General features: G+C 49.2%; 1 pseudogene across 1 annotated transcript; it reads right to left on the bottom strand.

Annotated features, from left to right (window-relative positions):
• Positions 1 to 2,425: 2,425 nt before the first annotated feature.
• LOC311588162 (ATP synthase F(0) complex subunit C2, mitochondrial-like) lies at positions 2,426 to 3,824 on the bottom strand (annotated as a pseudogene). The gene is made up of 2 exons: positions 3,810 to 3,824; positions 2,426 to 2,845 (listed from the first exon to the last, which is right to left on the bottom strand). The product of its transcript is annotated as an ATP synthase F(0) complex subunit C2, mitochondrial-like (transcript).
• Positions 3,825 to 6,777: the final 2,953 nt, after the last annotated feature.

The raw sequence follows: 6,777 nt of genomic DNA, 5'->3' as shown, positions 1-6,777 counted from the left end.
GAGTCTCATAAAATTACTAACAGATAAAATCACTTTATCTCTAGCTATAGATAAGGCCTATTAGTCCTTGGGAGATAAGCTGCAGCTGGGTTACAAAGTCGTGCAGCCTGAGGTCTTGTGGGTGTTAGATCTTTTATGGCTTTTTCACATTCTTCTGTGATCTCTTTAGCTTTTCTGCCTTCTCCTGACTCATTTTGTCATTTATTGGGTACGAGAAGTGCTTGTCTCGCTCAGCATTTCGGATTTCCTCTGCGTGATGTCACTACTCAAAACTGTCCTTCTGTTTGTTATAGCCACTTTCTTACTGCTCTCCTTTTATTTATTTAGTTTTTAATTGCTAGTCTTAAAAGAGTTTTCTTTAAGAGCACATGCATAGTTTGGTGTGGCAGGAGATGCCTTTAATCCCAGGCAGAGGCAGGCAGATCTTTGTGAGTTCAAGGCCAGCCTGGTCTACATAGGAAGTTCCAGGACAACCAGAGTTATATAGTAAGACTCCATTAGAAAGAAAGAAAGAAAGAAAGAAAGAAAGAAAGAAAGAAAGAAAGAAAGAAAGAAGAAAGAAGTAAGGGGTTCCATCTCTGTTCATCTTGGTATCATCCTAGAGAGTACTGACTGACTAGACATGATATTTATTGATATGCTAAGTCTATAGAACCTTGCTTTCATTTTTCTTCATCAATTCCATTTCCCTCAAGACTTCAATTTCCTTCTATATTCTCTTCTGGCTCTTTTTTTTTTTCTGTCAGAAATAAGTTATCAGAATAAAGGTCTCAGTTCTTTTCCATTCTTACAATGGTGTGTGTGTGTGTGTGTGTGTGTGTGTGTGTGTGTGTGTGTGTGTGTGTGTGTGTAAAATTCATGGTGGGGAGAAAGAAAGAAAATATACAAATACATGCCAGAAGAAAACACTGTATTCCCCTGGACCTGGGGTTACCGATGCTTGTGAGCTGCCATGTGGGTGCTGGGAATTGAACCCAGATCCTCTGCAAGAGCAGCCAGTGCTCTTAACCACTGCGCCATCTCTCCAGCCCCTGAAAATAATTAAGGGAGGTGATTTCCAAGTTATTTTGCTCACCCCTAGCTTCAGCGCTGTCCAGGCTTTGGAAATTGATGGATAGTTCATCTATGTGCTTGCACATAGTCCATTTTTATAGGCAATTCAGAGGTATTTGAAAAAAAATTTTTTTCAGAATGTGATGTTTGATATTCTATCATATATTGACTCAAACTTAGTGTCTCCCGAGCCTCACTGTGATGGAAGTACGCTGAACATCCCACTGTGGCTTATCAATACTTGGATCCTCACTGGCATCTTACATTTTTTCAGCTTATGTCTTTTGTTAGTTTTTCAATACAAGGTTTCTCTGTGTAATAGACCTGGCTGTCCTGGACTCACTTTGTAGGCCAGGCTGGCCTCAAACTTACAGAGATCCACCTGTGTCTGCCTCCTGAGTGCTGGGATAAAAGGTGTGCACCACTCTGCCTTGCTCTTCTTATAACTTCCTGTTAGTATATAAGGTTTCATCACAATTCTTTTTGTTTGTTTGTTTGTTTGTTTTTTGAGGCAGGGTTTCTCTGTGTAGCCTTGACTGTCCCGGACTCACTTTGTAGACCAGGCTGGCCTTGAACTCACAGAGATTTACCTGCCTCTGCCTCCTGAGTGCGCCACCACGCCTGGATCTTAATTGGACTATTACAACCAAGCTGAAATTCTTTTTCTCTAGAATTTTAACTTGGTCTCACTAAATATCATTTGTGCATTTGAGCTCATCCCTCATGTCTTGCCTTCTTGTTTTAATATTTGTTTTTTGTTTCTCTTTTTGAAGTTTCACTCAATAAAAGTTTTGTTCCTTTATATTTGTGTGTGTGTGTGTGTGTGTGTGTGTGTGTGTGTGTGTGTGTGTCTCACTGGGCACATGTGAATAACTTAGGAGAAGTAATTCTCTATTTTCACCACATGGGTCCCAGAAATGACCAGCATCTGCATCAGCTGAGCCTTCACATCAGTCCTCTGTCCTCCAGTTTAATATCCTGTTTATAGCTTCCCAATGTTGGCATATAACACTGAACAAAAATATCAAACATTTATTTCAATGTTATTATTTTTTATTATATTTATTTATATTTTATTATGATTTTCATGTCTTGCCCATGTTTTCTTCCCAGATTTTTACATTCATATTTGTGTGTGTGTTCATATTAGGTTACCTTTCTAAACCCCATGGCTGACATATTTTCCTATGCTGAACTGTTTCTTTTATTTTGGATTTCCCCCACATTAGATTTTATTATCCCTGGTTCTTTTTTGGCTGTCTTTCTCTTCCTTTCAGAATGGGCTCACAGCAGGTACATCTTCTGATCCACAAATGTCCTTCTTGGCCCCTCTCTCTCTCCCTCTCTCTCTCTTTCTCTCTTTCTCCTTATTAATACAGTATTTATTTGTCTTCTCTCCGTCAAACCCTGAGCCAAGCACTTCCCCAACAGTTCCTGGGGAGAGACAGGAAAAGGAGCATCCAGGGCAGACAGGACACAAAAGAACTATGGGAGTTGGAAGTGGAGACAGCTGCTTCACATGGCGAAGAGGATGAGAAAGGCCACCATTGGGCAGAAGAGCCCCAAGCCTCGGAGAGGGCAAGACCCAGAATCACGTAGGAGAAGAGCTGTTGCTTCAGGGAAGAGTTCCTCCCAAGACAGTCCCAATCCCAGCCCCAGAGCCAGCCACCCCAACTGTAGCAGCCTTAGTGGCTGTGTCGACATCCTTTGAAATGGCACTGGTTTGGCTAGAGATGAGTGAGGTCAGAGGCCACTGGGCTGCCAAGCTGCTGCGTTCCTCATCTGTTGGTGCCTGCGGTCGCAGAGGGTGGACGGGTAGAGACTAACTTGGAGCAGGCATACATTTTCAGGAGTGAGAGGGGCCCTTTCTGGTCTCTCAAAGGTGATCATCCCATGGGCAGGTTAGATGTCTGAGCCACCAACACCTCCCCTAGGAAAGGTAGATGAGCCGTGGATTTCACATCCCAGTCAATCTGGCTTGCAAGACACTGATGGGCACCTTCCTCTCTCCGAACAGTAATGCTGAGAGCGAGTGGTCACACTGAGTACCGGGCTGTCCCAATGCGCAGGTGCCAGCCGAATGTTCACCTGCTATACAGTCTGCTCCCTGCAGGCCACGTGGAGTGAACCTCTTTCCTGTCATCCTGTTCTCTCAGTGGCACGTGTTCTCCCTAGCTCACTTTGACTGTGGCTGTCTTTCCAGGCCTTTCCTTTGGTGGACTTCTGGAGCGAAGGGCTCAGGGGCAGGTCCTGGGGCTAGGGTTCTGCAGAGAACTCCATGACTTCACCCCAAAAGCTTATTCTGTAGCAAAAGTCATCTCAACAAAGAGAAGAAAAAGAGGTGCTCCTGTGGGTGCTGAGGGCCTCAGGGGCTCTCACCAACCATAAGATTCCTTCTCGTCCGCTGGAACCAGGGTACTGCCCAGAGGTCACAGGCACTGCCCCACCCACTGTACGCTCAGTCAGTCATGAGACTCGGGAAACCACATGGAGTGACCCTGCCACTCTCCTCAAGGCGAAGTGACCCAGTTTCCAGTTCAGGTACTTTGAATTTGTCAACAGGGACCGTCCCACCACACGCCCTCCTTGGTCATCCCTGCTGTTCCAGCTGCTGGTCCTCTGGGGATCTGTAGGGAAGGCTGCCCCAGGGGCTGCTGGGAAATTCCCCTTCCCTCACCTGCGTGCTCACCTCAGGGTCCCATTCTGAAGTCCCTTCCTTCTTCCTGGTGGCCTGGCTGGTCAGTGCTGCTACAGACCTTCTCTAACTCCATTCTTGACAGTTGTAGGGAATCTTGAGGAAAGAGAAGAGACACAAATTACCACCCTGAATCTGGATATGCAGAAGGGCATGGGAAAGTTCTGGAAGGAGCTGGGATGGAACACTCCCCTGGGAGAATAAGATGAGAGGAAGGAGGTATAATCCACATGGCCTGCAGTGGTGACACTCCAGAAGTCATTGGCCAAGAGAAGAGTATATGTCCTGGGCCAGGGGCAGGGGGCAGGAAGGGGGTGTGTCCTGGACCAGGGGCAGGAAAGGGGTGTGTCCTGGGCCAGGGGCAGGGGGCAGGAAGGGGTTTGTCCTGGGCCAGGGGCAGGGGGCAGGAAGGGGGTGTGTCCTGGGCCAGGGGCAGGGGGCAGGAAGGGGGTGTGTCCTGGGCCAGGGGCAGGGGGCAGGAAGAGGTGTGTCCTGGGCCAGGGGCAGGGGGCAGGAAGGAGGTGTGTCCTGGGCCAGGGGCAGGGGGCAGGAAGGAGGTGTGTCCTGGGCCAGGGGCAGGGGGCAGGAAGGAGGTGTGTCCTGGGCCAGGGGCAGGGGGCAGGAAGGAGGTGTGTCCTGGGCCAGGGGCAGGGGGCAGGAAGGGGGTGTGTCCTGGGCCAGGGGCAGGGCAAACAAGTAGGGCCTAATCCTCAAAATCCAGTATACAACTCCAGAGTATGACTTTCTTCTGGGCGTCATAGAAATGAGGAGAAAGAATGTGCGGTTTGTGTTTTAGACCCTCCACTGCAGAGACAATGTGGAAGAAAGAAAAGACCATTGCATCACAGGAAGCAGGAGATGCTAAGCCCCTGAACCCGGGCAGTGGCCAGAAGACTAAGAGGAGGAGATGGATCACCAAAATAATACAAATGACATTCCCTTGAACCTGGGGACCTGCTGGATACAGGGAAGAGTCAGGAATGACTCAGAGCTCTAGTTGGGGCAACTCAAGGGATTATGCTGCTGTTCATGCAGAAGAGACTGTGGGAGGAGGGGCAGGTTTGGAGCAAAAAAAGTGTGAGGTGAGCGCGTGGGCTTGACCTTTCTGCTTCTAACTTCAACAACAGCAAAGGGCTGACTGAGGTCAAGAGGTCGATCCAACATCTGAGTCTGGGGCTTCTGGGGTTTCTCCACATGTGTGGTCTTGAACTCCGGTATGGGTGAGGTTGTCCTGGGAGCAGTAGAGCAAGCGAGGCTGGAATCATGGACCCATGCTGATCTGAACACTCACTGCTGTAGCCAGCTGTAGTCCCTTAACTTTTTGTGTGTGTGGGGGGGGGGGGCATGCGTATTCATGTGCACATGCGCACTCCCCAGATATCAAGGTTGGGTGTCTTCCACAATCACTTCTCCACATTATTTTTGGTACAAGATCTATCACTGAACCCGGAGCTCGCCATTTCTGCTAGATTCACGGGCCAGAAAGCCCCTGGGATCCTTCGATCGCTACCCCTTGAGCTAGGGCTATAAGCATGTGCCACCACACACGGTTTTTCTGTGTCCCGGGGATCTGAACTCAGGTAGGTAGGTAGCAACCACTTTGTCTATTGATCCATCGCCCCAGTTTAAATTCTCTAATAACTTCTGAGGTAGGGACCGCATTTTCACTGTGACTGGCCAGGGATAACGATGGAGTCATTTCTAAGAATGAGAGAGAGACTAAAGCAGAGCCAGGAAAGGCTCACCACACAGAGAAGCCCAGACGACCATGACAGAACCCTGTGCCGAGTGGGAGGGGATGCTGGCGACAGCCGAACACAAAGGAGAAAGACAAGAGTCCTGGCACACCACGACACGAAGACGGGGCGGGGGCCTAGAAGGAGGATCTGGGCAGCTTCCCCCACAAGACTTTTTGGGTACAAAAGTGATAGGCAGCGTGCAACGTGAGTGTACAAAACCAAGTGCAAAACTGAGCTCTAGGTCTAAGATGACTCCACGGGTAAAGAGTTTGAGTTCGACCCCCGTATTCAGTTACAGAATACGCCAGGTATTTGAGGAGACACTTGTAATCCCAGCATTGGCAAGGCAGAGACAGAGGATTCCTGAGGCACACTGGCCAGCCAGACTCATCTAGTTGGTGAGCTCCAGATCAGTAAAAAGACTTTGTCTTTAAAAACAAGATGAACAGAACCTCAGGAAGAGCACATGTGATTGGCTTCTAGCCTCCACAGGCACATGCACAAGTGTGTACATGCACCCTCCAACACACAAGTGCATCACAAACACACACACGCACGCACACACGCACGCACGCACACATGCACGCACGCGCACACACACCAGACTTCTAAAAGGTGTGTGGAGAATTGCAGATTCTGACCACTGTTTCAACCTTCCTTCACTGCCGTCTGGACTCTGGCAGTTCCGGACTGACCCTGTGGGCCACAGTGATTATGCTAGCATTTAAGTCTGATCGTGTCAGGCACCTGCCCAAACCCATAGAAGGCCTGTCGTGTCAGAGCACAAGTCGGTACTGCCGGAGAGGACCAGTCATCAGTCTCCTCTTCACTCGCTCAGCTCAGCTCGAGCGAGCGCCACAGCCTCCACACTGGCACTGTGCCCAGCCCTCCCCCAGCCTGCGTACTCTCCTGTTATAGGCACCCTGACTACCTCTCTCTTGCTTTGGTTCTGCCCACATGTCCCTCCCAGCGTGTCCACCCCACTGGGCAGGCCACCTCTGCCACTCTGCTTGCGTTTCCTCCCGGCCCTATCGCCACCCGACTTCCGGTGTATCGTTTGCTTTTTGTCTTTCCACTCCTCCGGGGAGGAGACACTTGGCTCTGTTTATCTGCCTGGCTGGTCTTGTTGGAGAACAACAGCCCTGGGGGACATTAGGAGCTGTTGGGGATCCTGTCTCCCAAGCCAAAAATTATGATGTGCTGTCTGGTAGAGAGAAAGGGTATTCCCTTGTTTGTTTGTCTGTTTGGGATTGCATCCCTTTGTTTCACAGAAGGATTTAAGGCAGCTTA

Source organism: Acomys minous, assembly GCF_964271855.1.
Source record: "Acomys minous genome assembly, chromosome: 17".
Classification (NCBI taxonomy): Eukaryota; Metazoa; Chordata; class Mammalia; order Rodentia; family Muridae; genus Acomys; species Acomys minous.
Note: the sequence above shows the minus strand (reverse complement) of the source record. Positions and strands in the feature narration are given on the sequence as shown.